The sequence below is a fragment of the Cynocephalus volans genome, chromosome 10, assembly GCF_027409185.1.
Source record: "Cynocephalus volans isolate mCynVol1 chromosome 10, mCynVol1.pri, whole genome shotgun sequence".
Lineage (NCBI taxonomy): Eukaryota > Metazoa > Chordata > Mammalia > Dermoptera > Cynocephalidae > Cynocephalus > Cynocephalus volans.
The window spans coordinates 66,990,048-67,017,962 of NC_084469.1; positions in this window are offsets into that span (position 1 = coordinate 66,990,048).

Sequence of the window (27,915 nt, forward strand, 5' to 3'; positions counted from 1 at the left end):
AGAACCTCAGAGATAACCAGCTAGATAATGGGGTGTTTACACAGCTGACAAGAGTCCAAATGCACAAGCTCATCTCATTCCAAAAACAATTTGCCAGATGAGTTTAGTTTGATGTTCCAAAGCTTTTTCATTTTACCATTTAATACATCACAGAAGGGAGTGAGACTTAACCTCTCCCTTTCTGCCATCGTCTTAAATCCCTTTATAATTGCTTTCCCTACATGTTCAGCACATAGCCCTGGGGTATGGCCTCTGCCATCTGTGTTCTCTTAAGGGACAGCCCTGCCCCTGATGTGTAAATAGGCTCTGTTCAAATCCAGTATGTGGAGGGAGGTCTCCTGCTCTGTTCATTCTGGGTACTGGGGCATCACTGCCTGATCCCTCTTGGTCCAATAGTTTTCTTAAAACTCAGGATACTGCACCAACAGATGGATGAAAATTGGTGAGAATTACTGAAAATGAAAAGTAAAAGCTTTTTAAATGTATTTTTTAAAAAGAGAGCTCACAATAATGAATTATATAAAGTTGAATTATATAAAGGTTGTGAGTACATCATCTTCCATTAGTACTTGAAGTCCTAGCAACGTCTGTGTATTTGCTCCTTCTGGGAGCATTGGTGAAACTCTGGTCACAATGGGCTATTCCACTTTAGGGCTGCTTTTATTAATCCTCTCTTTTTCCTATCTGCTTCCTAAGTCTGTGTTGTTCCGCCTCATCCTTCACTCATTCTTGTGTTGTCAATCACTTCTCTCTTTAGTAGCTCATTCATCCATTCAGCAAATAGACGTGAACTGCCTGTTCTGCACAGCTCTGCACTCAGACACGGGGATATCATAGTAGACAAGACTGAAAATGGTGTCCGTTCTCATGGGGTGTCATTTGAGTGGGAGGAACAGACTGAAAAAATAAATATGTACTTAATTACAAATTATCATAAGTGCTATACAAGGCCAAACAACAACAACAACAAAACGTGAATTATATGGAAAATAACAAGAAAAACTTCTTTAATTAGATGGACAATAAGGGTATCTTTGAAGATAGGTTATTTAAGCTCAAACCCAAGTGGAAAAAAGGGCATTCTGTGCAGCAGGAGTAGCATCTAAATGGGCCCTGAGGTTGAGAGGAGCTTGGGTATTAAGGAAACTGAGGGCACTGGAAGCAGAACGGTGTGATCATGGGACGATGAATAAATAAGAAAGTGACATGAATTGAGAATTGGAAGGAAATATGAAGTGGCAGTGCAATCAATTGAGTGGGTGATTGAGGACCACGATAAGGAGTTCTAGCAGTTGGAAAACTTTGAAATCAAGCAGCAGAATGACCCGATCTTATCATACTTTAAGACCATCAATCTTGCTGATCGCTGGAGAATGCAAGGGATCAGAATGAGAGACGAGAAAGCTGAGAGAAGGCTGTTGGAGTTCTCGAGATAAGAAATATGGTAGCCTGGAGTGAGGGGTAGGCAGTGGAAGGAGAGAGAAGGAAACCATTGGAGACACATTTTAAGGAAGAACCTAAAGGATGGATTGGCTTGGGACTAAGACTAGAGAAAACTCAAGAAGACTCCTAGGTTTCTGGCTTTAGCAACTGAGTTTATTTGCTCATTTGCCAGATTTCCTGAGCATTTACTATATGCCAGAAGTTGGATATTACAAAGGTGGATCAGGCAGCAAAGGTCTGTGGGCTCATGGAGTTAGCATCCCTTGAGAGAAGGTGATAGGATACTTGCAGAGAATTCCCTCTCTCTCCAATCAATCAAAATTTGGTTTGGGGAGTATGGAACTTTCATCAGCTACATTCTGACACAATTCACTTTGGCAATGATTGAGATTTTCTCTCATTCAGGATGAATTTAGTCTCTTCCGAAATGACTTTATTTCTCTCCTCCTGAGCCAGGAGAGATTTCAGAGACCTCCTTGGTGCTTTCAGGTTGTGAATGATTACCAGGTCTAGGGTCACCTCTATAGGTGGGACTGAGGTGGCACAGTCAAATGGCCTTTACTTTCATGCCACACTGCTGAAGACACAGTTTTGGTTTGGGTCTTCTTCAGTGATTTGTAGTATAGACAGACTTCACAATCAATGCCATTGTTTTGTTTTAAATAAAGTTTCTTCCAATTATTATAGTATTATAGATCACCTATTTAAAATCTGAACAATAAAAAAGAAAATTAAAAGTGTCATCACTCCAGGTTTATAAATCTGATGCCTTCTTTATATGTATATTTGAATGAAGTTTTTGATTGTAAAATTTTATTTTGAATTCAACAATAACAAAAATTTGTTTTTAAACATTCTTTATAGATGCAACTTGATCTCTTTGGACATTTAAGCTATTTTCAGTGTATCACTATTGTAAGTATAATTTCAATATGGTACTTTTGCACAAACTTCTATGTCATTCAAGATTATTTTGTTTTTATTTGTATCCTGAAAGTAAAATTAATGGGTCAAAAGGTAGGATTGTTTTAAAGGCCCATGATACATATTGCTAAATCGTTTCTGAAAGGGTTGTACTAATGAACACTCCCTAGAGCAATGCAGGAAAGTAAGTTAAGCCACACTCTTTCAAACATCATTTTTTCCTCTGTCTTTTAAATTTTTAATGTGACTTAATTAGAGGGGTAAAAAATTGCTTCACATGTTTTCAATTGCCTCTTTTATTTTTATTAGAGCGGTTGAAAATTCTCACCTCCTCCTCACACATGTATGTCAGTCATTTCTAATCTCTCTTTTGTGAATAATTTTTTCATGTCTTTTAATTTTCTATTAGAAACCTAGTTTTTGTTTTGTTTTCTTTCTTTGTATGCAATCTTTATATAAGTGGCACCACAGAATTCTCTCCTCTTTTACTGAATTCTTTCCTTCCTAGCCTCGTACCTAGTGAGGAGGAGAGTCTTAAATGTCCTGACACATAAATTTCTGTAAAAATGGTCAATGTAGGCCAAAAAAAAGTTTTTTCCCCCAATTAATGATTCCACTCTTAGGGGAAAAAAAGTCAGAAATCTACACCACAGAAGACAGTAGGGAAACAAATGTAGTAAAATTCACCATGATTATGTATTCCCTCTGCCTTCCCAGGGTGGTATCCAGTAGGATCAAGTACTATTCCATAAGGCAGTCTCTCTAGCACTGATCATGTGAGGACACTAATGGGGTTGAAGCTATGACTTGGCATAGAAATAAAAGTTGAAAAGGGAGGAAAGACTGTGGCCTTGGTAGGTACACCTCCCCCAAATTTGTGAAAACCTATGAGAAAGCAACAAATAAACAACAATGAAATGCAGACACCAGCTAAAAGCTACTTTCACCATCTTCCAAACTGTAAGTCATTTCATGATTGACTACTGGCAATTGATGTTTTTCCAGAAACAAATGAAACCAGAATAGCCTTCCAAGCATGGTGCCTATAGCAGTTCCTTTCTGTGCCAAATCAAGCAAAGAATGATGACTCTTGATTGGTATTTTATTTCTCCAAGAATTTTGCCTTTAGTTGGTCCTGAAAAATGGGTGATCTCATTAGTAAGGATGCCTCTAATTTGCTCTATCTATTTACCTATCTATCTATCATGATGGTTAATTTTATGTGTCAATATGACTGCGCCATAGGGTACCCAGATAATTGGCTACACATTATTCTGTGTAAGTCTGTGAGGGTGTTTCTGGGTGAATTAACATTTGAATTAGTAGACTGAGTAAAGTAGATGGCCCTCCACAGTGTGGGTGGGCCTCATCCAATCCATTGAAGGCATGAAACAAAAAGACTGAGTAAGGGAGAACTTTCTCTCTCTTCTGACTATCTGAGCTGGGACATCAGTCTTCTTATGCTCTTGGACTACAACTTACACCACTGGCTCTTGCAGGTCTCCAGCTCGCTGACTGCAGTTCTTAGGGTGTCTCAGCTTCCTTTATTGTTTGGGCCAATTTCTTATTTCTTGTCTGTCTGTCTATCTATCTATCTGTCTGTCTGTTATCTGTCTGTTATTCATTTTTGCCACTACTCCAGAGCCACAACTGCTTTTAATTATTTATTGATATCTCGATGCAACATTTTCAATCTTACTTATTGGCAAGTCATTCTTTTTTGTTAATGATTTGTTTATGAGGGTATGTGTTTTGAGTGTTTATGCTTGAGATGTATTATTCAGGGGAAAGCAGATGCCATCTGTATAGTAGCTCCAAGGAGTAAACTCTGATGCCTGTGAGGGTCACTGGCTGCTGCAGCATGGCAGGCCTGGTGATACTACTTCACTGGGCCCAGTCACCTCAATTTGGGCCCCAAATTCATGGTTTCCCTGAGTCAGATGATTCCTACTGAGCTCACTGTACAACCTGAAATGTAGAGTTGTTCCTTTTAGTGTTCTATTGTTGCTGCAACAAATTACCACAAACACGATGGCTTAAAACAACAAAAATTTAGTATCTTAGTATTAGATTAGAAGTCTTACACAGATCTAACTGGGCTAAAAAGCAAGGTGTCAGCAAGGCAGTGTTTCTCCTGGGGAAGATTTGAGGGTAAAATCTATTTCTTTGCCTTTTCTGACTTCTAGAGGCTGCTCACATTCTTTGGCTTGTATCTCCCTTTCTCCGTCTTCAAAGTCAGCAGTGTTGCATTCCTCTGACTATTCTTCCATAGTCACATCTCTCTTTGACCACAGCTAGAAAAGGTTATCCACTTTTAAGAACCCATGTGACCAGATTTGGCCCACCAGAACAATCCCAGATAATTTCTCCATCTCAAGGTCCTTAACTGTATCTGCAAAGTTCCTTTTGCCGTGTAAGATAACATATTCACAGTGTCCTAGAATTAGAATGTAGACATATTTGGGTGTTTATATATCTGCATTATTCTGCCTACCATAGGGGACAAGCCCCATTAAACAGATAAAAATGCTTTCTATACTTAGGGTGGATTCTTAGTACAAGCTCATCAATTTCTGGTCCTGAGAACTTCTGGTCTCCTAAGATCTTATGTACTTAAGTCTGAAATAAAATATAGAAAAAGTATAGACTTGATTTAAATGCTATAACTGGAACTCCTTTCTGTGTGGCCTTAGGGGAGTGGCTCTACCTTCATGGTGCTTTTCCCACACTACTGCGTACATGCTTATGCCCTTCCTAATTTCCTGGAGAAGAGAGAGAATTCAGGATTTGGGTTACCCTAACTCAATGACTACACTGTACATGTACCATAACATCCAGATTTATTTATGTTTCTGCCTATCCAGTATCTCAAATCCTCTTTAAAATCACCATGTCCAAACTCAAATCTGGTTTTTTCTCTACCCTACCTGTCAAAATCTGGTCCCTTTTGGGGTTTCCTATCACAGTTAATGGCACTAGCAGTCCCCTTTAACTCCCATGGGCTACCTACCTTCTTAGCAATTATGGAATTCTTCTATTTCTCTGGCAACCTTCTGGTCTAAACAGCAACCATCACCTGTTGTCTTCAGTGGCCACCTAACTGATGTCTCCATACTATCTCTTGCTCTTTTCAATCCATTTTTCAGGAAAAGGCTGGAATGATCTTATCAAATGACCATCTGATTGTGTCATCTCCTCTGCCTGAAGCCATTTAGTACCTCTTCACCATGGCTAGTCATGCTTGATCCAGCCAGGCTCTGGTGTCACCTTCAGCGAGCATCCTTTCACTCGATGCTTCCAGCCATCCAGAATTTGGTATGTGGTTCAGAGAATGGCCTGTGTCCCCTGCTAAGAGAAGGCTTTTTCACAGGCTTTGCTTTCTACCTGGTATCCTTCTCCACTAACCTCACCCTCTGCCAACCTCTTCATCTAATGAGCACAAGTTTGTCTTTGGGTCTTGAGCCTCACATCCAGTTCGTTTTGAAGACTTTCTACAACCCCTCAAGCTGGGTCAGATCTTGTTGCTCTTATTGCAGTTTGTAATTTCATTTTCATGCAGGTAAGTTATCTGTCTGTCTGCTTATTTTCAGCACATGCCTATTTCAGCATCACATATAGTATTGCAACAGCTTAGTGATAGGCTTCTCTTTCCCCAGTTTTCTCTCTCTATCTATCTCTCTCTTTCTCTCCCTAACATAGAATAAGCTCTCAAACGTGTAAATCTGATGATGCCAATATTCTGCTCTTTGTTTATTTTTATAATGGGTATGTCTTCCTATTGCCTACTGTGAATACTCAAATATCCTTTATCCTTATTTATAGCCCCTTGGAACTTGGGCACTTCCACCCTGATTCCTCTCCTTTCTCCTCCACACACCTAACCATTACTGCCACTCTGAGCTGGTCACTGTTGCTGGGATTAGCTGCTATACTTTTATTCTTGCCTTTCCCTCTTCTGCCTCAATTACTATTTTTCCCAGATCTGCAAGTTCCAGAATTACCCATATCTCAAGCCTGTAAGCTGGTTGCTCTAGCAGCCTATTTGTATCTTCCCCAGTTGGACATCCTCTCTCCATCCCCCAGATGCTCACATGTTTCTCCACCGCTCACATAGAGCAACAGGGTAGGAACTGTCTATATATACATCTCATCCATGTGTCTCCTTCCAGCCACTTAACACTAAGCCAGGTATCTGCTGAGCTTCTAGAGGCTCTATTGTATATCAGGCTCTGTGGATACCAGGATGAGTAAGACATAATCTCTGGCCTCAAGGAGTTTACACTCTAGGCAGAACAACAGACATTCAAGTAGGTGACTGAATGCCATCTTCCCAGTGTTGTGATCACCCCAATTGTCTACAAACTCCTGAAAAAACAAACAAATGTATATTTGACATCCCTTTCACTCACATATGTTTTAATAAGGAAATGTTGTCCAAATAATAATCAAACCTTCAGGGGCATGTGGTAGAAAATTTGACTCCTCGTGTCTAAATGCAAGAAGATGCAATAAAGGCCATACCATTTTTTAAAGTCCTGCATATTAAAAGTATTTCTACATCAGGAATGGAGCCAGATCCAGTCCCTGTAGACCCATTCCATGTCTGTCATTAACCGTAAAGTGACTGCACTCTTTACTCAGGATAATGAGCAGTGATGCTGATTGCCATTATAACATATGACAGCCAAAACCATTCTGAGAGGCACTTTGAGAATACAACATTGATGCGGCATTGTCTTAGTCAAATACTTCTTGATCGATTGCTTATGCTTAAAAAATGTTTTGTTTTGTTTTTGATGTGCTTGCATAACTTCCCTGAAAGAGTGTTCACTGTGGCAGCTTTATGATGCCTTTGGCTAAGTCAATGTGAATGCCCAGATCCTGCTGGAATCATTTTTATAGGAATGGTAGCAACCCAAAAGTCTGACCACCAAATTTGACTACATAAATGCACTGAAAGAATATTAAATAATTTTTAAAGTAAAAAAGATGAGAGATGCTACTTGCAATAAATGCAGGAGATGTCAACGCCTTTATTTCTTGTATTTCCTAAATACAAGATGCCTCTCTGCCTTTGATTCCACTGTTCCATCTACCTGGAATTCCCCAGGCAGGTGCATGACATCCTTACCTGTGTCTCCCTGGTGAGAGCACGACTTCTCTTGAACGAACAGCCTGTACTTCACTAACTTCTGAACTCAAAGAAAGTGAAAGTTAGGTCTTTCCTCCTCTGCTGCCCTGCCACATGCTGTGGGCATCTGGCTAATGAAAGAAGAATTTATTCAAATCAGTTAGAAAACTAATAATTAAGTAGTAAAAGGAGAGATGATATAAACACTCCCTGCAATGGATAATGCAATTTTGTAGTAGACATTGGAAAGAAAATATTTAAAATTATTAATAAAAAATAACAAAAACAAACTTATCACTGTTAAATAAACATGGTCTTAGAACGATAATGCCAAATGCTGCAGAACTTATAGTGAAATTAGGATGGATCATTTACAGCAGTAGCACAATGATAAGCATGAATTTTTATTTATGCTAAGGAAACAGTATGGAAATGGATCAGTAGATCATAACATTTGATGTAATAGAACATTCCAGAAGAATTAAAAATGATAGTGATGAAGACTATCCTGAGGTTATACTTTATGAAATTATGTATTTAATAATACAGAAGAGCTTCAAGGAAAATAGACACAGTTTGAGTTTGAATGCAACACTATGGGTGAATCTTTAATGTTTTATTTTATTTTTTTGTTAGTGTGCTCCACTGATTCAACAGCATAAAAATTGATAAACTTCTTTACAGGGCCATGTTCTCAAGTTCCATATTAAAATACAAAGTGATTTCTAGCTATTTCATATTTGCACGACAGTGTGACCCACCACATTTTTTTTTAATTTTGAAATTTCCGTTTCCCCTTCCCACGCAAACACTATATGCACAAACTTGTGAATCTTTGTGAGTGACTATTTTGTTACATTTATCTAAAAAAAAAAAAAAATGTTCCAGATAGATTCCAGGTAAAGATGGTAAGTTGAAGACATGGATATATTTTCTCTTCCTTTCAAAATCCCATTAAAATGACAACATCAGATTTCTTTAAAAGGCATCAATAACAACAACAGAGAATGAAAGAGGGGGAAGCATCCACGAAATGTTGGAAGCTGGAAACAAATAGATAAATAGTAGTGACTTAGTGGCACTGAGAAAGAAGCCTCTTAAGCTGGTAATGAAGACAGTTGAGAGGCAACCTAATTTAGACTACAGACCTCCAAATGGCTTAGGATTAGATAACATTGGGTAGCTCTGAAAGTGAAGGTGGAGATGGTGCTTTTAAGTGGCAGGAACCCTGTTGAATGTATACCTGAGAAACAGTTTGATTTCTAGATTGCTTCCCAACCATGCTGAGCAAATTTCTCTCATCCATCCCTGTATGACACTGGGGTTTTATTCTTCATAGGAGATAAAGCAAAGGTTCTGTTTTGGAAAATAAGGAACCTTATCAAAGAAATGTGTGCATTTGCCTTTCAGAACTATGAGTGGGTGCCTGGAATGAATGGTCTGAAAGATGAGCAGGAGCCAGAACGTGGGGAAATCAGTTAGCAGACTTGTGAAAGCTAAGTAAGAGATCATTTGGAGTGGGAATCCCTGGATGTTGTCTTTAGGAAATAGAAGTCACAAGCCTTAGTAAGTGATTGGTTGTGGGAGATGGAGAGAGAGGAATAAATCAAGATTCCCAGATGTTTGTATTAGGTGACTACATGGCCTCTCTCTCTCTCTCTCTCTCTCTCTATCCACCCTATTCTAATTTTCCCAATATTTTTTGTGATAAATTCTGGTAGCTCAAATCTCTTTGAATGTACGTGGAGAAAACACATCTCAGTCATTATTTCTCCATCATTTCTGTACTCCAAGCTCCATAGAAGCAAAGGGTTTCAAGAAGGAAACTGGGGAGAGAGAGTAGCTTTACTGATTGTGTGATGCTTATAAACCAGGTAGTACTAACTTGGGATTTCATGTATTGAATACATAAATGTTGAGTGATGTACTTTTCTGTGCAAATTCAGCCATTCCTGCTATGTGCCACCTGGAGAAACACATCCATTTGTCTTTGCTATTCACATCCTTTAGGGAATAACAACTCATCATGAATTCAAATCTGTCCCTAGTACATGTTTCCATCCAAATTTTCAATGCATGTTATTGGGTAATGTTGCTGAAAAGCAGGGCACAGGGAGAGGAAAAGATCAAGTGAATGCTTGCTCTTCCTGGTCTGGGCAACACTTCTTTTAAGTGGCATTTACTGGTATTTGGCAGTAGAGTGAAGCATGTTTTAATGTCTTGTAACCTTTAAAAAAACAATATCTTCTATTTCTGTGTCTCTCTGTAATTGCAGAAGGAATCAAGAAACAAAGTGACCTTGACATTGGCTGAATATGGCATCTCGACTCAGTTTATCCATTACAGACATGTCTCATTACTAGTCATTGTTAGGGACAGCTTAGCATCTGTAACCATTTCCTGGAAACCACATGCAGTTGAGCATTAAAAAAAAAAAAAAAAAAAAAAATTGTTTGATCATGGCCAGGGAACAACTGCAGAATATCTGTGTAGCTAATGCTGCCACATCTTTTTCAGGAGAACAGCTGGTAGCTCAATGGCTTGCTTTCTTAAAAACAAACAAACAAACCAAAAAACCTAGTGCCTCTTGCTCTGAAGTTTCAGCAGGAAGCTGCTGCCTCATCATCAAGTCATGTCACATGTTTCGTAGTGCTAAACTTTGCCGTAGGAGTTGAGAAACAAAAATGAAAGAAAATTGGTGCACTGTATGAATCAGTACCAGGGAACAGAAAGTAACGGGTGGGCATAAAACTCAGCATCTTCAGAGAATGATTGGCATGCAGTCCCTGTTGACATTTGGAACTCGAACATTAGAACTATTCCAGATGCCTGAAGGAACAATAATGCTCAGCAGAGGGTTTACCAGTGGTAGTATGATCTGATCATGGGTTCTTGGGGCAATTTCAGGGGGATGCGGTGTATAAGAGAATGAACTCAAATGAAAAGACTTTGGCTCGAAAAGAAGATCAGAAATGATGTGACAGATTCGTTAGAGACAAGAAATATCATAGTCTACGATATTTTCCACATGGTCAAAGGCATGACTGCAACAGAATGTACCTGCTCTTAACACATAAGAGGAGAAATGACTGCTTCATGATTTAAAAGGGGAAACAGCACACTAGGGTAATTAACAAAAAAAGGGTTAATGTCATTTATACATAAAGAGTGCTTACAAATAGTTAAGAATGTTCTAATAACATATAAAGAAAATAAAAACACTGAACATTATATGTGAAGAAATGCACCCAGTGAACAAACATTTACAAGGTTTATACTGAGTAATGAAGAGTGCTAAGTAGAACAACCACGAGGTATTATTTTGAAAATGGCAGCACAAAAGTTGCATTGGAATGGCTACACTTTCACATTGCTGATGGTAGTAAGTTTTTAGAAATCTCTTTTAGGAAGCAATTTGTCAAGAGGTGTAAATATATTCCTGTCTAGTAACCAACATTCTGGCAATGTTTCCTGAGTTTGATAATTCTAAATTGCAGGAAAATTTGCATAAATGGTGATGTTAATTTGTGTGTGTGTATGTGTGTGTTTGTGTGTTTAGAGGTTAAAATTGGAAGAAGCCTTAACATCCAACACAGGACAGGATAAATAAATGGTGATATACCCATAGCCTAGATGAATAACAAACATTCTAATTATGGCAACTATATAGCAACATGAACAGCATTTACATTATCGAGGTAGGTGAAAAATAAATTAGCAGAATATTTAATGGAAAATATGCTATGATTATAACTACATAAAAATAATAGCTAACATTTGTAATCTTTATTGCCAGCTATTTTTTAAGTACTTCCATTGATTCTCCCATTGAATCTTGGCAACAGCCCCACACGGTTAGCACCTCATTTACAGATAAGCAAATTGACTTGGAGGGATTAAGTTACTTGCTGAAGGTGATAGAGCTAGTAAGAAATCTTGAGTATTCTTGGCTCAACTCTGGAATTCTTTTTTTTTTTAATTTTTAAATTTATTATTAGCATATTCATTCTTACAAATTGTGATATTTCCTTATGCCCTTTGCCTGACCTATCACTTCCCAAACTCCCTCCTTCCCCCCATCTCTAGTATCTTTAGGTGTGTTCTCTCCTTCTGAAAGTTCAACTTATTGTTGTGGTCTTTTCTTTCTTTCTTTCCTTCATTCCTTCCTTCTTCTCCCCTTCCTTCCTTTCCTCCTTTCCTTCCGCCCATTCTTTCTTCCTTGCAGCCAGTTATGAGTGAGAACATGTGGTATTTCTGTTTCTTTGTCTGGCTTATTTCACTTAACATAATTTTCTCCAGACTCATCCATGTTGCTGCAAATGGCAGAATTTAATTCTTTTTTATGGCTGAGTAGTACTCCATTGTGTATATCACATTTTCTTTATCCAATTGTTCATCAATGGACACTTAGGTTGGTTCCATATTTTGGCTTTTGTAAATAGACCTTCAATGAACATGGGAGTGCAGGTATCCCTTCGACATGATGATTTCCATTCCTCTGGGTATATACGCATGAGTGCAATTGCTGGATCATATGGTAGTTCTATCTGTAGTTGTTTGAGAAACTTCCATACTGTTTTCCATAATGGCTGTGCTAATTTACAGTCCCACCAACAGTGCAAAACAGCTCCCCTTTCCCTGCATCCTCACCGGCATTTGTTATTCTTGATCTTTTTAATAATGACCAGTCTAACTGGAGTGAGGCCATATCTCAATGTGGTTTCGATTTGCATTTCTCTGATGACTAATGATGCTAAGCATTTTTTCATGTTCCTGTTGGCCATTTGCATGTCTTCCTTTGAAAAATGTCTATTCATCTTCTTTGCCCATTTTTTGATTGGATTATTTGGTTTATTACTGTATAGTTGTTTGAGTTACATGTTTATTTTCGATATTAACCCCTTGTGGGATGTATAGTTTGTAAATATTTTCTTCCATTCCATAGGTTGTCTTTCTATTCTGTTGATTGTTTCCTTTGCTGTGCAGAAGCTTTTTAATCTGACATAATCCCATTTATTTATTTTTGCTTTTGTTGCTTGTGCTTTTGGGGTATTATTCATAAAGTCTTTACTCAGTCCTACTATCTGTAGTGTTTCTTTTTTTATATGAGGAATATTAACCCTGTCTGTGTGATTTAAGTTGCAAATATTATTTTTGATTTGTTATTTGATCTGTGACTACCTTTTAAAACAGAAAACTTATACGTGTTTTCAATTTCTAAGCCAGTTTCTTATTATAGATTTCATATCAATCAGGAATTGAAAAGGTACAAAATAATCTTCTTAAATCCTTGAAAAATAAGTGTCCTCATGGAAGTAATTGCAGCACATGGAGGCAGATAAGTTAGTTAAAGCATCATTTTAGTTTTCTAGCACTTATAAGTTATTTATAAGACAAAGAACATAGAAAAGGTAGAATTTTATCACTGCCCAATCACGATTTTGCATGGGCATTATAAAAAATGTAGCGATTTACCATCTATACATTATTTTCATGTCTTTTAAATCATTAACATTTAAACACCTGGAAACTGACTTTTGGTAATAACCTTTAAAAAATAGTCTATTTGCCTGCGTGTCTCAAAGGTCTTGGCATGTCACAATAGCTCCAGAAATGTTTAAAAATAGAGCATAAAAGGAAAAAATAGGGAGGGAAAAAAGAAAGAATAAATGAATGGAGAGTGGACAGGAACTAGGGTGTCAGACGAATTTTCTTATGTAAGGTGATATTTTCCAAGATACCTAGAATGATGAATTTTATTTCTTAACTGAATTCTTTCCCTAATAGAACAGCATCAAAAGAATTGCATCTTTAAGACATCCCGAAGAGGACACTGTATAAAAGTAAATGATATTTATTTTATTCCTATGATGTGTGGCAGTGCAGTACATGGGGAAGAGTTACTGCTCTGTACACTGGAGTGGATGTGGATTTCAGATTGGGTACAGCTATCTCTGCTTGAGAAGATTTGGCTCCCTTTGCCTGTCAAGGACTCTAGCAGTGGTTTAATTATGGGGAGGACCTTGCCAAGCCTGAGAAGGTGGAAAGGAGGACAACCAATGATTCATTGAAGCTTTGCTCATGTGAGTTATGAAAGAATGTTATGCAGGTTAAACTGTTATAAGTGGAAGGAAAGAGGTGAATTTTAAAGAGCATCAAATTTGGAAGAGACAGACTTTACAAATCCTGTTTTAAGTAGAAATCTGCAAGCACACTCACATGTATGTCTATCTAAACCTATGTCTATGTCTTTGTTTATCTATGTGAATATACATATAGTATGTAGATAAATGCATGGTTGCAAGTGGTGTTTTCCTCTTTAAAAAATCTAGCAAAAAGTTGTAATATTAGAGCTCAGAGAGGGTGGTCGATGAATACAAAATATTAGAGAGATAGGAAAAATGGGATCTAGGGTTCTATAGTAATATAGGGAGAGTACAGTTAACAAAGTCCCATGTATATTTGAATAGCTATCAGGGTAATGTTGAATGTTCACAATGCAAAGTGACAAATGTTTGAAGTGGTGGATATACTATGTACCCTGATAAGGTCATTGCACACAGTGTGAATGTACCCAAATATATTGTACTCCATAAATGCATACAATTATTATGTGTCAATTAAGAAAAATAAATTAAAAAGAGAAAGAAAGAGAGAAATAGAGAGTAGAATAGTGATTACCAGAGGCAAGGAAAGGGAGCAAAGAGGGTTGGGGAGACATTGGTAGATGGTACAAAGTTACAAAGTTATGGTTAGATAGGAAGATGAGTTCTGGTGCTCTAGGGTGACAATAGCTAATAATATAGTATTGCGTATTTCAAGATAGGTAGACAAGAGGATCTTGAATGTTATAATCACAAAGAATTGATAAATGTTTAGGTATAGATATGCTAACTATTCTGGTTAGATCATTTTACAATATATGCATGTGTTGAAATAACAAACTGTATCGTATAAACTTGTACAATGAAAAATAAATTAATTAAAATTTAAAAAAGAACTCAGAAGCTAGAGAACGGGTGAATAATAATTATCGGATGCTACCATATACTAAATATTTTGCATATCTGATCTTATTGCAGTCCTTTCAATGATCCTATGAGGATTACCCTGTTTTAGAGTTGAGGAAATAAAGGTTTCATGCAGTTCAGTAATTTTCCAAAGTTTACTCACAAGAAGTTAGGAAGCTAGAACCCAAGGCTGAGTCTGCAGCCTTTCATTATTTTTCTCCACTATACCTGCTGACTTTAAAATATATTGATGGCTTCCCACACTACTGCAATGGATTTGTGCCTCAAATCCATTAGTTCTCAACAAAGAGCCACAAGACACTGAGAAGCTGGACCAAGTTTTATTTTTCATTAAGTGGAGTTATGAGAATAAACAAGAAATATTGCTAACATAAAATACAATGCACCCTTCTGCTCAGGAATGAGTTGGAAATCCAAGGAAAAGCTAAACCAAGCCACAGCTAATAACTAGATATTTTTTGGCTGAGACAATGATACAAAGATTACTTACTATTGATGCTTTAGTCATAGGGCTGAAGCAAAGCCTGGAGAACTCTTGGATCTTTTACTGGAACAGTAATTATCCTGTACCAGAGATGGAAAGCTCTCTTTCGTTTGTAAGACAAACTACTTAGGTTACCTTATCATAACTCTATAAGGATCTTGGAAGTATAATCTTAATACAATTGTGAAATAAGATGTAATTTGAAGATACTCCATTATGTTGTAGAGTTTCTCTCTACATTAAAGTATTTCATGAACAGTAACTAAGTTATTTAATAATTGACAGAAATCCAGTCGCCATCTCTGCATCTCTTCTTCTACAAATGACCTTATCAAATATTTTTCTAAATCTTTGTACACAGGTTAAACTGATAAAAAAAAATTTGAATAGGAAAACTGAGCACTCCCCAAATGTTTCTAGGTTTTTTTAAAGAACAGAAACGAGGTACAATTTTTGAGTGGGATAAAATACTTCTTAGGTCTAATTCTGGACTACGACGTTTTTATTTAATCTCTTCAATCTTCTGTCTTTATGTTCTTTCTTTCATACTGAAAATCTTGCTTCCCAACATCACTAACATTATCACTCATTTATTTTTTACATTAATACATAAGTCTTCATGAGGGCCTCAACTCTGTCTGCGTAGTATTTGATTTTGCAAAAGCCCCTGGCACAGTTCTGATTTTCAAAAGTGAGAGAATCATTCCCAGATGTTTGGGGACAGTGTTTGGGGTTTGGACTCAGGAAACTCATGTGCACTTCCCAGCTCTAACACTCACTCACTGGCTGTAGCTCAGACAAGTCACTTACGCTCTCTTAATGTCAGTGTCTTCACCTGCAGAGTCATACCAACTATACACATTTGTGTGGATTAAATGGAATCTTGGCCGGATAAGCAGTTTGGTTAGTGTGCATACTTAGAAACTGTTGGTGAAAAGATGCATTTGCCATCTTTCTGCAAACTTTGTTTTTTGAAAAATAAATGACTTAACTAAGCTTGGTTCAATGCCTCATGAGGGTGGGCACTGTTTCTTCACTGGTCACTCTAGAAGTCACAGGGTCTAACACACTGTTTGGAATAGCATAATATCTCAAAGTAATAGCTGTTGAATAAAAAGAAGCATTAACCAGTCAGCAGGTATCCATTGAACACTTACCGTGCACATGTGTGGAGCAGACGGGAAGTGTACGCCTGCTTTGTTACTCTGTTGTAAGCTCTATGAGAACAACTACTTGGTCCCAATGGCTTAGCTCTATCTCTATAGTATCTAAAACAGTTTCTGGTGTAATATGGATGCTCAATAAATATGGGCAAAGTGAATGATTTTTTTCTATCAAGTGCATATGATAGCAATGGGGAGATAGCAGATGCCCATTAAACTTTGAGACCTAGTAAGTCCTTATCTGTGGGCCTGGAGACTGAGAGGTGGCCAAGGCTTCCAGTGGAGCAGAAGGGCTTCCTAGAGGAGGTGAGAGCTGGCTACCATGATAGCATGAGTAGGCTTGTAGGAGGTGGGAAAGAATCAAATGGCCTTCCTGGAGGGAAATAGCAGGTGCAAACATGGAGAACTGGGAGTAAAAATGGTGTGGAAGGAGAGAGATGCACAGAGAGATAGGGCCATTCCATAGTGCTTCTTGAAGGTTGCTTCGTCACTGATGAAAATATTTCTCTGTTCTGTCATGAATTGATAGGTGGGATGAACCATTTAGATTCTCTCAATCTCAGCAGTTCTGCAATGTCCTAGTTGTAGCAGTCATCACAGAGGACCATGGATATGACAGTGTTTCAGATTTTTGAATATTGAAAATTGCCATTTCAAACCCTTAAATTGTTTTCTGTCTCCCTGATTTAAATTTGCATTTATCATTGTAGCAATGTCTCTTTTTCCAGAAAAATCATTTCAAGGGGCTCTTAGATACCAGAATGTTAAAGTCTCACCCAAGTTCCTGGAAAAAATAGAAATCTTGACACACTTGAATGTAGGTGATTTAGGCAGAAAGCAGGTTCTACAAAGCTGTGTAGCTGACCATTCTGTAGCTTTGCGGGGAGAAATTATGTTTTCAGTCTGTATATGCCAATCTACTTTAGAGTTATGGGTGTTCTTTGGAAAATATATTGCTAGAGACATAGAGTACTATATAGCAAGGGTATGTTGGCACATACTTGACTTTTTACCATTGAAACAGAGTCAGTAAAACTCAAACATACCGGGTTTGGTATGACTCAACATAGATTTAATTTTTTGAGATGCAAAATGTGATGTTATTTTACACCATATAAAGTACTGAGTTGTACAATTCTTTTCTAATGTGTTTTAATTGTGGGGAGGGGTTTGGCTTCCCCGGCAGAAGTGGACATGCCTTGGAAGGAGGCCAAATGTATGACCAGAGCCAATGAGAATACTGAAGGTGATTATAAGCTCCATGAGGAAAGGCATTAGGCCAAGTGAAGAAAAAGCATTTCATTGCTCTGGTCCTCACTGCATCTGGGGCCTGGGTGTCTGAAGAGCAGACATGCTCAGGTCACTGTGGAGGGAGACAAGCTGTCCCATTCTAGCCCCACATGGTTGCCACAGCTGAGCAGGGTAGAGCACAAGCTGGGCAGGGCAGGGCTGCATCTGGGACAGTGCGTTGGTCGTCAGCATGCACTGTGGTCAACAGCAGGGACACTGAAGTTTTAGTGGGGCCCAATTCAAATTCTGACTTGATCCTTGGCTAATTGGGCAAGTTACTTTATCTCTCTGTACTTCAATTCCTTCATGTATGCAATAAGGGTAATGATAGTGTCTGCCTATACATAACGGCCATTGGGGTAACATGTGGAAGTCCCCCTCACTGTGCTCTGTTTCTATTTTTTTCAATAGCTTATATCATCTTATAATATACAATTTATGGTGCTTATTATTGTTTTTAATTGTTTTGTTCTTCCTACAGGTATGTAAACTTCAGAAAGATAGGGACTTTTGTTAATCACTTGTATAGAGATTTTTTTGTATTTTTCATAGTAGAGTGCTTGGCCTACAGTAGGTGCTTAATATATGATTTTTAACTAAATAAAGCACTTAAAAGGATGCTCAGTATATGTGTCTGTACCTGAGTGTTACCTGCATCCTTTCTTCTTTTCCATTACCTGCAGTGTCCAGTGAGGTCTTGTATATTCTAGCCTGGTCTGTGGTGTGAGGAGGACAACTCAGAGCAGCCTCTGTGTCATGGCAGAGACACAGAGGCCTGCTGCTTCCACAGTGGCACTGGCCTGCCTGCACCATGGGGGAATCATTGGAAATCAATGTAGCCCCATGATGAAATTTAGTTCTAATTTATAAGCCAGCAAAGTCAGCACATTGGTCTTATATAAGGTAAGAGAGAAAATAAAGTGGATACTACTTTTTTTTTTCTACCAAGGATGTAGACCTTATCCCAGTAGCATTATAAAGAGATAAGTTCTACAGTGAGGTCCTGTCTCTTGAGGCCTTTCTGGTTCACCCTTGAGATAGTAAGTTAATAAAATAATAGTAATATTACTAAAAATAAGTGTGTAGCTGGTATTTCTTTCTTTCTTTCTTTCTTTCTTTCTTTCTTTCTTTCTTTCTTTCTTTCTTTCTTTCTTTCTTTCTTTTTTTTTGGTGGCTTGCCAGTGCACGGATCTGAACCCTTGACCTTAGTGTTACAACACTGCACTCTAACCAACTGAGCTAACCAGCCAGCCCACTGATATTTATTGAGTTGTCTTCTAAGTCCTTCATGTGCATTATTACTCTTATTCCAAAAAGTCAGAGTCAGGTAGTGATGCTGCAGCTGTTTTTGGATGAGGAAACTGGGGCTCAGTAGGGTCCGGGGATATGCCCACTGTCACTCAGTGAGGAAGCTGCACCATGTGTGTCTGCAGCTTGTAACACAGTATTATACTGACTAAATCAATGCATGATTGCAGCTTTTGAAGGGAACTGACTGATGGCAGAAAGGCATGTAGGTTAATGTGCACAGAACACTGCTTTAGGAGATGGGTAAGGTGCCCTGAGTGGGGAGAACTGAACACACCTAGGAAACGGAGAGAAGGGTTTGTAAAAGTAGTTGCATTTCCTACACAGCAGAAGGTATATGGCAGGATTTCATAGGCCCAGAGTGTATGTGGCACACAGGAGAGGGGAGGAGGTTCCAAAGGCAACAGCCTGTGCAAGGACAAAATGTGGATGATGCTGCTGCTTCTGGGGATGCTGACCAATTCTGTGCACTTGGTAGGTACAAGAGTAGGAGATGTTTTTACACAAGGATGCCAAACAGACAAACTGGCCCAGATGTTATTGCTGGAATGAACAACTGGCCTAAACTTGTGCATGCATACAAATCACCTTTGAAGCTGTTGAAAAAAAGCATCTTACTGGGGCTTGTCAGGTCTGAGACAGAACTCAGGATTCTGCATTGTAGCAAGTGCTCCAGGTGTTTCTGATGACACCTTGGGGAATCACATTTTGAGAAACGTGGCTATTTATGATGAAAAACCATTGAAGGCTTTGATGAAAGGATAAAATAAAGAATGCAGTCACATTTGTGTTTTATAAAGTCCATCTAGTGGGGCTTGAGGTATGGCTGAGGCAAAGGAGCTCCTAGAAGACTAACTCGATAGTGAGGTATGGCTGAGGCAAAGGATCTCCTAGAAGACTAACTCGATAGTCCAGGTGAGCCAGGGCAGGGCTGAGGAGGTAGAAGTCTTCGTGGAAGCCATGGGAAGCTTCTATTGTCTGAGATTTTTCATTCAGTGGAGTCATTACCCAATGTCTGGGACAATCGTAGTATGAAGATCTGCCACTGCTGGGAGAGAAACTCTAGGTCAACAACAGGAAGGAAACATATCTTGGAACCAAACACGCAAGTAGGGTATGATTTAGTCTGAAATATTTTGAGAAGTAGCATTGTTCACCTTCCACAACATCTTGGCTTTATGTAATACTTTGGGGTATCTCCTGGTTATAGATAGCCTTGATGAACTCAGCGGTCCATGCAAAGATGTGGCATTGCTTCGCCATCTAAAGAGATGAAGTGGGTTGCATTCACTTATTCAGCATTTACCTATTCTGACGGGTAGGAAGAGTGGCAAGAGCAAAAGTGGCTAAGACTGGGCATGCTCACGGGACAGAGTGATGGACGAGAGTAACTGAGTTAATGACACAGGTTCTAGTTGAGGCCCAGGCAAGTATACAAGCCTTTGGGGGTGGGAGGATGTCTTCTAGCTGGGGTGGTAATCCAAGAGGCAGTGGGCCTTAGAAGAGGGACAGGGTTGCGCATACAGAGATTAGAGGAAAAAGAGATTTCAGGCTGAGAAAACAGCTTGAGGGAATGAGTTGAAATAGCCAGTTGGGAATTGAAAACATAGGACCTAGGAACTCATATAAACTGATGCATAGGGTTTGTAAATGGATGAAGGATTGGACACGACAACCACCACTAAAACAAACTATTGAGTATTTGTCATGTAACAGAAATGCTCTAAGTGCCTTAAATATGTTGACTCCAAATGCTGCAGCAAGTCTGTGAAGTAGCTCCCAAGAATGCCAGAGAGAAGGGCCTTGAGTATGAAGCTAATGACCTGGGGTTTACTCCTCAGGCCAGAGACTTCAAACTGCTCTGGGTTGGCCCAGTGATCCATGGAGGAGCCTCTGAGGGGCTCTGGGTGATGAGAAAGGGAATCCAAGGGACAAAGGCCCCCAAGTGAAAGTCTAAGCTAAAACTAGAGTCTAGACTAAAGATGATCTGCTGTCATCTGTTTTATTATTGTAGCTTTTATGTAAGGTTTTATTAGGAGAAAATATTGCCTTCTTAATTTTTTTCAAGTCTGTAAATTATTTGGAGCAGTGGAGTGTCATCATAAAAGACTATATAAACACAAGTTTAATCTGGGAGTTCGTATAGGATTACACAGAAAGAAAAGCTGGTTTAAAAGTGGTTAAATAGTCCAGGTGAGAGATAACAAAACCTAATGTGGGGTAATGACAGTGGCATAGTGGGGGGAGGGGGAGGCATGGATGGATCCCAGAGCTAAGGCTTAGGTGGGCTACAGCTGACTCAAAACATGGGTGGTGAGAGTAAAGGAGAAGTGGTGAGGATGGGATGGCTCTGCTGTGATCACAGCAAACTGGGCCCACGGGAGGAGGAGAGGAGCTCAGGTCTGGTTATAACCGGGTTCTGTCTTGCCACACTTGCCATCTTCTCTCTGTGCAGAAGAGCCGGCTTTCCCACTGGGAAGGACTCTGCAGTTATTCTACACCCAGCACAGCATCTCCAATGAAGTAAGGCCTTGATAAATCTGTACTGATCTAATTTGACTCTCCTGTGACATCATCCCAAGTTCAAGTTTTAGACAAAGTAAAGAAAGAAGGTGCCTTTGCTTTGACTGTAAATAGATGGAGGGAATGAGACAAGCTTTCAGACAGCTCTTGGGGTATGGAATCATCAGGCAGAGTGATACAGCAGAGAAAGTAATGTTTTTTGCAGCTAGAATGACCCAGGTTCAAATTCTGCCTTGTTCATTTCCACATGTGACATGTTGGGAATGTTTTCTTCACTGTTTAGTCTCCACTTTTGCATTTGTAAAATGACAGAAATGATATATCTTCTTGAAATGTTGTGGTATTGCATAGTCATAATTTGTGTAATGCTCCAGCATAGTGTTTGTGTACTCAGTAAGCTCTATGCAAATATCAGCACCCCCAACCTCCAGACCATGTTAAAGAATGGATTCCCTCTTATACCTCTATTCATATCTGAAGTCAAACAGCCTAATATCTTTAAGGTGTATTTGTGTATATGGAAGGCTATTAAACAAATTAATGATAATGTTCATGATATTTTCTAAAGTGGATAAATCTACTCGGCCAGGCTGTAAGTGAGGGTTGTATTCAGCCCAGTATTGGGAAAAGGTAAAATTATCCAATTAGAGATGAAGGAACTCCACCAAAAGCATGACATTTTGTTGCAGATGTCATGTGGGAGGTCAGAAATCAACAGAGAACTGAGGTCACTTCATAATGTACTTTGTCTTTTTTTTCATATGCATTTAGGATTATTAGTACACTTCAAGTGTAATTTTTTTCTTCACTTGTTTTTTTGAAGGGGGATACGTACATACACATAATGATTTTCTTTAAAAAAAAAAAAATCCAGCTTCTTGATTTGAAAACAATTGTGGAGCACTTGGAGGTGAAGTCAAATACCAAGGATTTAATACCAATGCTATTTGTAATTTGCATAAACTACAAAAGTAATCAGTCTTGCATTGTTTTAAGTTCAATGAGTACACAGCAGTTGATGACTTTGCCTGGGATAATCCTCTTCAAATGTTATTTTTAATTCAAAAGTGCTTGCTGAATAATACTGAATCTCTCTAGGATGACAGTGGTAGGCTGTCACGGAGGCAGCTCTGCTATGGAGCTGAAAGGATAACGTGGATACAGGGAGTACCTGGGATGCCACCAGGTGTTCCTCACGAATGGCCAAGTGAGACAGGCAATGACCAAGAGGCTTATATTTGGATTTTTCCAGGCTTAGTCAAGGCTTGGTACCAACCCAGTAGGAGGGTTGTTAAGATATAAACATGTTCCTGTTGTGATTTGCCAAAGCTGGCTTTTATTGGCTTGCAAGATACAATTGTCATACATTCAGAAATTTGGGGAGCTAATTGTTGATGTGTTGGTATCTTGAAACAGGCCATGTTGGGGGTAATTACACTATGGAAATAGGCAAACACTATCTGCCACGCCCACCAGAGCTAGTTTGCTCTGCTGTTTGCCAGTGGCATTTATAATGGTTTTATTTTTCCCACCATTAAGATGTAGTCGAAGGTGCTTTATACCACTACTTTTTAAAAAGTCCAATCTTAAAATATGTATTGGCTTAATCTAGTTGATTTGGTAAACATTTAGAGTTAGTGATAAGTTCCAGTCATTATATATCAGACTCTGTATACTCCTTATCTTTTTAATGCCCCACAATAGCCCTTTTCATTAGACCTATGCAATGGTCCTATGCAGTTATCTGAAATTTACAGGTGAGGAAACTGGTCTTGGACAGCTTAGGAAACTTGCCCAAGGCTTCATGGGCCATAAGTGGCCAAGTAAGAATTTAAACCCAGTTCTGCCTAAACACATACCCTCCGTATCAGAAATATCTTGGAGGAGTGTTTGTTTTCAATGAGATGTCTCTGGATGAGCAAAGGGGTTCAAGACTATTCCCTGCACATTCCTGAACGTTCAATATCTCATGACTCTTGAAACCAGAGAAAAGAAACAGCCCTTCTTTTCTCAGCATCTCACTTAGGGGCAATGAAACCTGCAGCATCAGACTCTGCTTCCCTAAGAAGTACAGCTAGAATCTGCAATGGCCATTTTGATGAGTTATTTCTACATTTTGACAGATTTTCTCAGAATATGATCTACCTCTGAAGAGCAATAACATCCCAGATGGCATCTTCAATGAGGTATCTGAATGGCCGTTAATTCCAAATCAATATGATTACTCAAAGTGAGTTGTGTGTGTTTGTAGAGTGTGTCTGTGGGTGTTCCCAACAGCAAGCTTGCACAATTTAAAGAGGAGAGATTCAGAGGTTCTTTCATAAAGCAGCTGCAGGGTGGGAAAACAGTTAGCAGGATGCAAAGGGAACCATATTGCATGGTTCCAACTTAATCCCCAAAGCAAAAACTGAGGAATCATTACTTTTTCATTCATTCAATTATTCCTTTTCTTTTGTTCGATATATATTTTTGAGCACTAATGGTACAATGTCATGTGCTTCTGATAGAGTAGCAAAAAAGATATAGGTGATCCCTGCTCCTAGGAGTTTCCAAATGGGGGAGATGATTTTTAAACAATTATTACACACATAATTATTTAATTTCAATTCTAAAGTGCTCCAGTGGAGACCTATGAGATGCAACAAGAGCAAGTAACGGGGGATCCCACCTAGGCCCAGGTGATCAGGTAGGGCTTCCTAGAGAAAATGGTATTTAGCTGTGGTTTGAAGGAGGTAGAATTGGCCAGAGGAGGAGAGAAGGGTGAACAGCTCCAAGAATAGGAGGGTGTGAGACCGAAAAGCTGGTAGTATTGGTTTATTTCTGTTGCTTATAACAGAATACCTAAGACTGGGTAATTTATACAGAAAATGAAATTTATTTCTTATATTTTGGAGCCTGGGAAGTCCAAGGCCTAGGGGACATTTCTGGTGAGGGCTTTATTCTAGGTGGGAACTCTCTACAGGATCCTGTGGCAATCAGAGTGTCACATGACAAGAATGGGCTGAGCAGGAGCAAGAGAGCTAATCAGCTCTCTCCTTCTCCTTATAAAACCATCAGAACCATGCCCATAACAGCCCATTAAATCATCAATCCATTACTCCATGATGCATCAATCCATCTAGAAGGGCACAGTCTTTGCAATCAAATCACCTCTTAAAGGCCCCATCTCCCACCACCATATTGGGAGTTAAGTTCCAAGATGAGCTTGGGGGGACATTTAAACCACAGCACCTCTGATATGTTCAGGAAGAGAAGAGAGCCAATGAGGCTGGTGTATGATGAGGAAACAGATGAAGTGGTGAAAAGAAGAAGAAGCCAGAGCAACAGGCAGGGTCAGTCCTGTAAGGCCTGGTAGATACTTTCTGGTTTGATGTTAATCCTAATTTCACATAACTGGACATGTCATCTTGAAGATTTTTCTTTTAAAAGATATTTTGGGCTGCTGGGGAAAAGTGGAAAGAAACAGAAGAGGAATGTGGGAAGGTCCTGGATTCTTGAACTCACTCATGCCAATTGCCAACTTCTAGACATTTCTTAATGTCTCTGCAGTCAGCCCCCACTTTGCCTTCCCAAAATATTCTGTAAGAGAGTGATGCACAGGAGCATGGAACTCCCAAATGATAGGGGAATATACAATTTTCAGAAAAAGCACTTCTGTGTTTATCAATGCCTGATTTATTTTTTCTCTGGGCTGTGTGACACATAGAAGCTGGTATTCATTGCCTTCCACACACTGCTCCCAACCTAGCTTCTGTTATGTGTTTTGGGGAATTAGTTATGCCACTTTTAGTAAAGGGACCTGGAACTACTTTCTCCCTCAGACACCCTCCACTTGAAAGATTTATACTGTGGCTATTTTTCTAGAGAAGTAAAGGGTCTCTGATTATGGAGTGGGCGAGTAAGTCTTCATGGGCCACACAACACATGCAGTCATGAGTACCCACCAGGGTCTGTGCAAGCCTTGCAGATCTGAAGATGAGAAGGATGTCCCTTGTCCTCAGGGAGCTCACCATCTAATCACCCATTTGATAACCTGAGATGCAACAAAATAAATGCAACAAGGAAGGGAAATATGAGGTCCTAGTCGAGCAGAGAGGAAGAAGCCAGTTACTCAGCCTTGGAGACTTTCTGGAAGAACTGGTAACTGTGCTGAAGCTTAATTCATGAGTAGGATTTAGCCATGGAAAAAGCGGCAAGAGAACTGGGAAGGGTACCACTTCAGCCATAAGCAAAAGTGTGGATACAACAGATCTCTGGTGTCCAGATCGCCACTGAAGCACTCAATCAAATGCTGTGCATTGTCTTTATATTTGTATTTCCCCAGAGAGTGTCAGTTTCAGAAGAGCATGACAGCATTTCCTCGTGGTTGCACATGGTTTGAGGCAGTGTGTCATGACCTAAAGAGAGCAATCTGTGGTTCCTACCCTTTTCCTTCCCTTTCCACCCCGCACCCCAGCTGTGTATCCTTGGACAAAACACTCACCCTTCAGAGCATCAGTATACTCATCCATGAGGTTGGGCGATAGGGTTTGTGAGTGCTCAGTTATCTGAGATACTCTAGCCAAAGTACTACTGTGAAGGGCCATCAGTGAATATTAAAAGGGACTGAGGACATCTGATGATCCTATATTCACTTGGTATCTATGTTCACATATTTTTCTTCCATGTTTCTGATTGTGTAAGCACCATCTTAGATTGAAGATACCCTTGTACGTTTTCTAAGCATCAGAGCCAACCTTGAGGCAGTTGCTTCATCTGTAAATGGAAGAGCTCTGTTTAAGTGTCCTTCACCTTCAAAACCTGAAGATTGCTTCAAAGGCAGTCTTAGTTAATGGAAACAGGCTTCTCTTCCCAGCAGAGGGGTGAACCCATGTGGTCATAGGACAAGAGAGATGCACTACCAGATCATTATCAACTTTTTATTGAGATCTTCAATGAAACATGGGTAACCTCCACTTTTGCCCTGTATCATTTGAATTTCTATTTTCAATGAAAATAAAATTTAAAAAAAATATCTTTCTAAATATTGGATATTGACATTAATTGCTTGCAGAAAAAGATTTTAGGTCACCCCTTTAATTGATCTTACATAATTGATTTGGGGATGTGCTTTATAAACTTGAATTCTGACACTTGTACCCATAACACAGTTGATTTCATTGTATCTAAAAACAGTTAATGTTAAGTTGTACCATTATTATATGTACAAATAAAAACAAAAATTGCTGCCAATTGAGCTATGACATACTGATTTCTTATTTTGAGTATAAAATAAAACTCTTCCTAAGACCTCCTATAAACTTATTTAGACAAAAATTATGTCATATATAACTCCTGTGCAGTTGTTTTAAAAAGGGAAATAAATTGGCTAAGGTATTAATAAAACTGATTCATCTTCAGAGTTGAAATCTTCAGGCTCACTTTTCAACTCAGAGCTGTTGATATGTTTTTATTTTTCTATACAAAGTCCACTGATGATGCAGCATTTTTCAAAAGAGTGTACTACTATTGTAATGGGCTCTCCCCTCCAAACTTCCGATACTCACTCTGCAACTCTTAATACATATGTGCAGGTGTTAATGACTACAGTAAGGTTTCCGCTGCCAGACCAACAGCTTTCGGATTTCAAAGAAGCTAAAATGAGAACGAAAAAAAAAGTATGTCAGGTCTGTTCAATAATTCATTAATTTTTTTTTAAAAAAAGATTGAGAATGCACGAGATTCATCAACTGATCCGGGGTTTACTTTGATCACTAGAAACCTGGATAATCGTGCAATGATAAGCCAGGAGCCACATTTTAAAATCCGGGATCAATATTTCACTTCCTGAAGTTAGAACAGCTCCATTGCGACTGTTTTATTGTTCCTCTTAAAATTCCATTCTGGGCCCCAAACTCTACAGCATCACTTAATGCTGATCAAATTGAACCTTGATGACATGCCTGGTGCCATATTGACTCTTCCAAGAAAATAGGAACATTCATTTGGCAATAACAGTAACTGAAGAGACCATACGATACAAAGGAAAACTTTTTTCCCTTCTGATTTTGTATTTTATCTCATCAATTTTCCCCTTCTATTTCACTTTGAAAATCGTTGCACAAATCTCTGGTGGAGCCATGCCTGTTAGAAAGGCTTTTTTATTTACTTTCAGATCCTACCATTTTTACTTCCCATTATATACCTGGCAGACCAGGTAACTAAAATGACCTGCAGAGAGGCATCTGGGAACAGTGAGCATCATGTCGTGCCCCCTAAAACGATAGCAACAGTACCCTGTGCCTCCCTGGTGAGTCATGCATAGGTTTCCTCCTAACAAGCTAACTATGTATTATAACTTACTCATCCATTCTTCTATGTATTCAGCAAATATTTGTAGACCAGACTCTTATGTGGTTACTTGGCATACAGTGACATAAAGGAAATATTACTGCCTTCTAAGAGTTCAGAATCTAGCATCAGGACACATATGATAATCAAACAGTGTTTTAAATGCTTAAATCAAGGTAAGTATAGGGTATGTTGAGAGTGGTGAAGGGGGCTGGGACACTCAAATCAGAAAAGGAGGAGGAAAGGGAGCAGTCTTCAGAGGGGAATGTAACATGAAATAAAAGACTG